Here is an 8,926-nt window from a genome sequence, read left to right on the forward strand (position 1 = left end):
CTGATTTATATTTCCCTGATGATGAGTAATGTTGAGCATCTTTTCATGTGTCTGTTGGCCACCTGTCTGTCTTCTTTGGAAAAGAAAGGGATGGAAGGAGGCTCATGGGACCTGAAAAGGAACCTGGAAAGGCCTACATGGCAGAGGGATGACTTGGGATGCTACTGGGGTCTTCTCAGCACCAGATGATATGAGTTTGACCTGGAAAGGTAATGACAGGAAGAAAAAGTTTGATGGACATTATGTAACTTCTTTTATTTATTAAAAAAAAGTTACCTATTGAGTTCTAGCTCCTTGGGATGCATCAATAAACAAAACACACACAGAGAGACTCTACCTTCACTATATTTATATTCCAGTGGAGAGAGATAGACTGTAAACAATTAAATGAATAAGTTTTATGGTGTTTTAGAAGACAGGAACTGCTATGAAAAAAAAAATACAGAAGGATACAGGAGATTGGGAATGCAAGAGGGCATGTAGCAATTTTAACTGAGTGGTCAGGAAATGCTTGCTACAAAAGTGAAATCTGAGCAAAGCCTAAAAAAATGAGGCAATCAACCGTGTTGATGTAAGAGAAGGCTCTCGTCATTCAGAGGGAAAAGCCAAAGCTGGGCACAGCCAGGAGTTGAGTGAGCTGGGGGAGAGGAGTAGTAGATAAGCTCAGGCGGATGATGTGGGGTCTGGCAAGCCACTAGAGATGCTTTGGCTTTTCTCAGGCTTAACCAGGAGTCACAGGAAGGTTCTGAGTAGAGGGCTGACTTGATCTAACTTAGGTTTTAAAAGAGATACTATAGCTGGGGTGAGGATAGAAGTAGGAAACCAAATTTATGAAAGACCCATCAAGCCATTGAATTAAACAGGATCAAGTACCAAGGACTGCTTTAGGAAGGGCCTTATCTGAGCTGGCCAGAGAAGATTATCATAGCAAGAAGCTAATGAGAGGAAGGCTCTTTCCTGATTTTCCCGGTTGCATGTTTTCTTCATTGGGTCAGTTGGATGACAGAGCAATTCCTGGGCGTCCTGGTGACCAAGGAGCTGGCTGTCTTCTGTGCCCAGCCAGGCCTCAGTCCTGTGGTCATGTGTGTGGCTGCTACATTTTCACTTTCTTTCAAGACATGGGAATCTCTTAAATCTCTTCTGTGGCTTTTTTCTCAAGGCAGAGACACCCATAGTGGCCTCCTTCCTTTGGTCCTACAGCTGGAGAAAGGAAGAAATAAGGCATTTAGCTGGACAACTCCAGTCTGTTTCCTGGATTCTGTTAAACTGATTCCCAGCCCTGTCATGCTAGGGAGAGGCATGTCCTCTTAACAATTAAAGAGAGGTTAAGGAGGTTCAAACTAGCTCATCCCCAGACAGGCCTTCAGAGCAATGCAGTCCAGTAGAAATATAATGCAAACCACACATGTAACTTTAAATAGTCTAGTAACCACATTTTAAAATATAAAAAGAAACAGGTAAAATTAATTATAATAATATATTTTATTCAACTCATATCTAAAATATTATTTCAATATGCAATAAATATAAAAATTATTAAGGAGATTTTAAAATTCTTTCTTTTTTATAGTAAGCCTTCAGAAGCTGGTGTGCATATCCCCCCTCCAGGATGTCTCAATTCAGGCTAGCCCATTTCAAGATCACATGTAACTAATGTACTGGATAACACAGCTCTAGGCCTACAGATCCCAATGCCTGTATTTCGCTAGGTTGGCTCGCACTGTATGCAACTGTTTTGTGCATTAAGTACTAATGATCTGTAGAACTTTGACTTATGGAAAATGGAATTTGGTAATGTATGGTAGAAGGAAAGCAGAAACACCTTGATTATATCCCACCTCCAACTGCAACCTGTCTTCTCTCCACACTGAGAACAAATATAAGTGAGAAAGGGCTTTGTAAACAGAAAAGAGTTTTGCCCAAGCTTATTACTGTGATTAAAACTACTGGCTCTATCTTTGGAGCATACACACTGTTCCTGCCAGTATGTGCTTCAAGAGTGAAAAAGTACCTGAAGAGCATAAAGTCTTCTTATGACAAGGATGATGGGCTCATTCCAGGAGTTAGACTCAGGAAGATGTGAAACTCCAACACGGGGCAAATGGATCTTTATTTGAACCAGGTTCTCTCTAGTTGCTACTGTCAGGGTAATTTATGGCTAAGGTTTGGCATGTTTTTCACCAAGGCAATTTGTTTCCAGGCCCCGTCAAGGGTCTCCATATTGCCTGTCAATGATTACTAGTTCTGGCTGGGGAAAATCTCTCCAGTGAACACAGACAGCAAAGCAAGAACTTGGGCTTTAGCAGATGTTTGCACTAGGCGGGGTACAGTCTGCAGTGGAGGAAAGATAGCAAAGAAATCTCTCTATGACTTATACTTTCCCCCAAAGTCAAATTCAGGCTGCTGGATAAACCCAGGAACAAAGTGCTAAAACTGCCAAACAGGCCAAATCAATAACAAGGATGTTGAGGGCAGTAGAGGAAGGAATTAAGGAAATATACAGATATTTTATTGGGCTATAAGCATCTTGAAGACTGGGCTATAAGCATCTTGAATCGGTTTTGTCACTCCCTTTGGTGAGTGAATGAATGATATAACTAATACATTTTTATTATTCTGTAACCCAAGACAATTGGTCTAAGCCCTTGTACCTTTAACAAAGCCAAGTTTTAGAATCCTGAAGATTGTATAATTGGACCAGATAAACTTTAAAGTCTTCATGAGACTCTATGATTCTGTAATTTGACTGGACATGTGCTAATGAGTACCAAATATCATTAGGCTTAAAAAGTGCTTTAAGTTTTGGGGTAGCTACTGCAAACAATACTTGTCCATTTTTTCTCAGCCTATGCTAGCCCAAGTGCTGGGCCCAAACTAGTATAAATATGAAACTCTACTGAGTGAGGATGATTGTTTGCGGTTATTGCTGGGAGGTAAAGCACGGGATGAGGGAGCCCATGACACTGGGAATGAGCCCGGAATCTTTGTGCCCTAGGCACTCACTAGAGCTCCATGGGCCCCGACATACATAACCAGATGAGATTATTTACTAAATACTATGGACGCTGACTTTTTACATGAGCTTAAGTGGAGAAACTGCCCAGGGCCACATCTTTGCCCAAGGGCTGTGACAAATATCTTTCAGTCCTATAATTCCCCAGGCATTATGTGGGATACTTTGCTCCCTCCAGGTTCTCCAGGCACAATGTAAACATGTGGGGTAGTTCAAGTTTGCAGCACCGAAGACCATCAAATTCCAGAAAGTCCAGAACACTCTGAGAAGCTCAGCAGAGAAACCATCAGTTTGAAAAGTGAACAGTTGACAGGTTCAAGGGCAGGCATTCCCAAAAGTGGGCCGGGGGGATAATTTTCCTCTAAGCTCTCCCTCCCCACCCTATCCACCTTACTGCTAGAGTAATTGCCCTAAAACCAAAGTCAGATCTAGTCACTCCCTAATTCACAAATCCTAAATGGCTCCCAACACCTGCAGAATGAAGTATAAACACCTTCGTGAGGGATTTCAGGCTGTCACTGTCTGACCCCAGGCCATCATTCCAACCTCATATCATGTTACATCCCTCTGTGCACTCTGGGCGATACCCCAGCCAAATGGACGTCTCATCGTTCCTTAAATTCTATGTGTATTTCCCCGCCCCTGCCCTCACATCTCTGTTTTGGGCTACAATGACCTCTCTTGCCTTTCTGGTCTACCAAAATTTTTCTTATTCTTCACTGAAACTGCAGTCCACCAACTACCTCTGTCCCTGCTTACATCTTATTATTACTTTAATTCTGCCTTTGATTAGAATTCATTGTATAAACGTCTGTTCCTCCCTCCTTTGCCACTTTATTTTTGAGGACATGGACCATGTCTTACTAATTTTTGTTTTTCCCACAGCTCCTATTATATAGCCCTGATCACTAGAGTTGGACAGGTAATATTTGTTGGATAAAGGAATGGGGAGCTGACTTATGTCCTTACTTAAGCTAGCACTCTATCTAGCATTGGTGGAATAGGATTTGTGATAAATGCCTCACTGCTTAAACAAGAAGGAACTGTTTGGTTGGAAGAAACTCTTTGGGGGAGAAAGAGCCCTGGAGCAAGATTCAGAAGACCTGTGTTTGGATGCTGGCTGGGAAGGCAAGGGGGTTGTGGGCCGAGACTGTAAATGGTTCCCCACTCTCCGTTCTCCCCTTCTCTCTCCTGAATAGAACATTCAAGTTTTAGTTGAGCTCATGACTTTCCAGCGGAAGACCACTTGTTTAGTCATCCTTGAAATCAGGTATCAAAATTTTGGCCAAAGGAAAATGAGTGGAAGACATATGAGCAACATCAGATGTGTGCCTTTAAAAATGAAAGGAAGGCCCTTCCCTTCCTCTCTTCCTCTCTTTGTAGGAATGTAGGAATGTGGAGTCAGAGTGGAGTCGCAATGTATATTTGAGGGCAAGGATGAGGCAAACCTCCTAGGTTGTGATGGTGCCATTTGCTTCATCGGCAATTTTCCCCACCCCACTGTACTGCAGCCTCATCCTTCCTTAAGCCTTCATCTTGCTCAGCCTAAAAATCTTAGTTACTTTTGATTCCTCATTCTACCAAAGAAAGATACCCAGTCCATTAGCGAATCCCATTGGCTCTACTTTCCAATATATCCAGAATTCATTGACTTCTCACCACCTCTGCTGGGGCCAGCCACAGTTAGCTTTTCCCTGGATTACTACAATAGCTGTTTATGACCTCACAGCATGGATCCGACCCCCTCTTTCCACAACATCAGTTTCCATAGAGAAGCCAGAGTGATTCTTTTAACTTCTAAGTCAGATTAATCACCCCCTTCCCAACCTTCCCAATGCTTCCCACCCCAATCAGAGATGAAAAGTCCTAGCAATAGCCTATAAAGGCGTACATGATCTGGGCCTTTTACCTCTCTGCGTTTGTCTACTACTTCCTTGCCACTTCTCTTCTCCAGCTGCTTAGCAGCTCCTTGCTATTCCCCGTACACCTGGTGTACTCTGGTCTCAGGGCAGCGCCTTTGCATAGTTGTTCCTTCTGCCTGAATTGATCTTCCTTCATATAGCCACAGGGTTAACTTGCACAGCTGATGTTGTTTGTTTGAATGTTAGCCTCTTAACTAGGCTTACCCTGAAAAGTCTATTTAAAATTGCAACCCCTTGGGGAGACTGGCTGGCTCAGTTGGTTGGGCGACTGCCTTCGGCTCAGGTCATGATCCTGGAGTCCCGGGATCGAGTCCCGCATCGGGCTCCCTGCTCCGCGGAAAGCCTGCTTCTCCCTCTCCCGCTCCCCCTGCTTGTGTTCCCTCTCTTGCTGTGTCTCTCTCTGTCAAATAAATAAATAAAATCTTTTTAAAAAATTTAAAAAATAAATTAAGTTGCAACCCCACCTCCACCCCCATCCTCCTCGTTACCTGCTTGCTTTGTTCTTCTTAGCACTTACCACTTTCTAACATACCTTACAATTTATATTTTTGTCTATTGTCTATCCCCCCACACAAGAATATAAGCTGAATGTGGGCAACAATTTGTGTGTGTGTGTGTGTGTGTGTGTGTGTGTATATATATATATATATATACACATATTTTTTCACTAATGTATCTCCTGTGCCATGGTATAAAATAAGCACTCAATAAATATTTATTGAAGGAATAAAAATCACAAGGATTCTGGAGTCCCAGCACCATGGAGTTGTTATATCCCTGGACAGTTCTATGACACAGAAACAAATTTCTGCTTTTGTCAGGTTGGGTCTTTGTTATGGCAACTGACTTCTAACAAAGGTTAGGAGCTTGGGCTTTAGACTTGGAAGACTCCATGTAGCCCTATCACTCCCCGGCCTGCAACCCTCCTATGGCTGTCTATCACAATGAAAATAATTTCTGATTTTCCTTACCAGTCAACAAATCAAAACAGATCAATTTGATCTGGCCCCCGACTTCATCTTCCGCTTCTTCACGTACTATTCTCACTCATGTCTGTTTCTTCATTAGGGCCTTTGCCCCTACTGTTCCACCTGCCTGAAACACTCCCCCCCAGCCCCTGCCCCAGATCTGTATAGGACTGCCTCCTTGTCATTAGTCCAACGTCCACCATCCCAGAGAGGTCCTTCTTGGACGTCCAACCTACAAAGAGAGCCTTGCCATCCCTGTCCCAGGATCCTTCTCTACCCCTTCACCCTGCTTTTTATTCATGATAGTGCTTAATATAATTGCTCATTAAACTTCTCATTATTTGCCTGTCTACACTGAGAATTGGGAGTTTTATCCATGAGCTCCCGTCCACTGTTGGTTGAAGTTTGCATCCACGGGTGGTAATTCCTTGCTCACATCTGAGATGCCTCTAGGTCAAAATATCACGGGGACAGAAGACAAAGATATTTAGGTGCACCTTTGAGGTGAGACACTATCAGTGCCAAATGATGGAAACCCTCAGGGAGCAGCTCAACTTAGAGGCTGGCTGAGAGATTGTAAAGGGGCATTAGAGGCTCTGATAGATGTCATTCTCTCCCCATGCTCCCCCACAGATGTGTAAGCTTTGTGAGAAGGGGACTTTGTCCAGGACTCTTTTCTTAGTGGATTGGCCTTAGCAGGTATTCAGAAAATGTTAGCAAAATGAATTCATTAAATTCCATAGACTTTTCTTTGTCTTTTTCCTCACCTGTAAAAGGGCAATCATAATCCAGTTGATTTTGCAAGGTTGTTGTGAAAGTCAAACCTAGTAAAACATGGAAGATGCTTAGCACAGGACCACAGAAAATTAGAAAAGACCACAGAAAATTGTAAGGTGTTATGATTCACCTGTGTGATTTTGATCTAGAGAACACTTACTTCCTCTAGGCCTCAATTTTTAAATAATCATAGCTTAAATAATCATAGTTTTACCTTTCTCCAAGTCAGAATAAGAGCAAAATGTGATGATATGTATGAGTGACAGTATTGTATAGATATACATTGTGATTATCACTCACTCAACCTTTGGAGTTGCAGGGATTAGTCCCAGCTGGGCAGGCAGGCAGGCAGGCAAAAATCCCTGTCCTCATGAGGCTTCGACTCAAATGGGAGAAACAAACAATAAAATGAATATATACATTCCGAATCTTTGTGTCCTAGGCAATCACTTGACTTCTGGGCCTCAATATTTATAATTAGACTTGATGATCTGCCAAACCCTATGGCTCTGACTTTTTTAATACGAACTTAAGTGAAGAAGCTACCCAGAGAATGCAATTTGCATAAAGACTTTACAGAGGAGGGGGAGCAAGCTGAGTATTCTTGTTAAATTACATTGTTTACCAGTCAGGATACACTAAGCAATGCTGTGGCAGCAAACATCCCAGTGGCTCTAGACATTAAAGGTTTATTTCTTGCTCACACTACATATCTACTCTACTTTGTCAGGGAGCTGTTTGACATTGGCCTCATTCAGGGACAAAAGCTCTACTACTTGGAATGTCTTAAGTTACAGAAGTAGGGAATAAAGAGGGCTGGAGAGTCACACACTGGCAATAAATTGCTCCCGCCTGAAAGTGACATGTCACTTCTACCTGCATCTATTGACCAGTTATATGGTCTTGTTCAACTGCTAGGGGACAGGGAAGTATAATCTTCCCACATACTTGAAAGGGGAGGAAAATGCAGATGAACAATGGAAATTTCTACTACATTTAATAATCTGCTTTTTCCACATAAGATATCACAAAATTATTTATAAGATGGTCAACATTTAAAAAATCTTTTATTGGGGTTCCTGGGTGGCACAGTCAGTTAAACATCCGACTCTTGGTTTTGGCTCAGGTCATGATCTCAGGGTCCTGGGCTCGAGCCCCGTGTCAGGCTCCCTGCTCTGCTAGTCTCTCTCCCCCTGTCTCTGCCCTCCTCCAAATAAATAAAGAAATCTCTAAAAAAATTTTAAAAAATCTTTTATTATGGGAAATTTCAAATACACACAAAACAGGATAGGATAATGGACCCCCAGGTATCCATCACCCATCAGCACACCACTATTTTTAACCACTGAAAAAGTTTCCATTGTACAAAGGAGCTTCTTATTTATCTAAACTCTTGTGTTGGGTACTGCTAAATTTTGCCACTATAAATCATACTGCAATGAACAATCTTACTCATAAGTTGTCACTTATTTAATTATTTCCATATGACAAAATCCCTTTTGGTGACAACTTTCAGACCCATCTTTCTCCCTACCAACTGACTTCCTGGGTCACTGCTCATTCCCAAAGGAATGCAGAGTCCCAGGATAAAGGGAAGGACAAGGCAGCAGGTCCTGTCCAAACAAAAATGTTTTATAATTTTTAATAATACTCTAGACATATATATTCAAGGAAAATATGATTAATACATAATTTATCAGACTGAACTAAAATATGATTTGGTGCTCACTTTGGCAGCACATATACTAGAATTGGACCGACACAGAGAAGATTAGCACAGCCCCTGTGCAAGGCTGACATGCAAACTCAGGCAGTGTTCCATAGTTTAATAAATAAATAAACAAATAAATAAATAAGTGATTTGTGGTTGAAGAGTTTAACATCTCTTAAATGATTACTTATTGAGAAAAATTCTGAATTTCCTCCCAAAGTTTCCATCCCTAACACAAATCCCCTTCTTGGAGAGAGTACTTTGAGTCAGGGCCTTGCAGTTTGATAGAAAGACATGAATCCTGGTTTCAGGCACACACTATCTATAGGCTGTGTGACCTACGTCAAGTTATTTGACTTATTCCAAGCCTTTATTTTTTCCATTTGTAAACTGGCAATTCTAACTCACAGCTTTGTTGTGAAATGTAGGTAACATGGTGTTTATGAAAGCATCTATTACCAAGCCTGGTATATGATGGGCACACAATAAAAATTTCATTTTCTTTTTTATCCTTTTTTTCTCTTTTATTTTCGGG

General features: G+C 41.7%; 1 non-coding gene across 1 annotated transcript; it reads left to right on the forward strand.

Moving 5' to 3' along the window:
- Positions 1 to 8,401: 8,401 nt before the first annotated feature.
- LOC112829838 (U6 spliceosomal RNA) lies at positions 8,402 to 8,508 on the forward strand. Its single transcript, XR_003209756.1, has one exon. It is a non-coding gene; the product is annotated as a U6 spliceosomal RNA (small nuclear RNA).
- The last annotated feature ends 418 nt before the right edge of the window (positions 8,509 to 8,926 follow it).

Source organism: Callorhinus ursinus, unplaced genomic scaffold (genome assembly GCF_003265705.2).
Source record: "Callorhinus ursinus isolate GAN/ISIS: 27379988/994484 unplaced genomic scaffold, GSC_fseal_2.0 scaffold21, whole genome shotgun sequence".
NCBI classification, from domain to species: domain Eukaryota; kingdom Metazoa; phylum Chordata; class Mammalia; order Carnivora; family Otariidae; genus Callorhinus; species Callorhinus ursinus.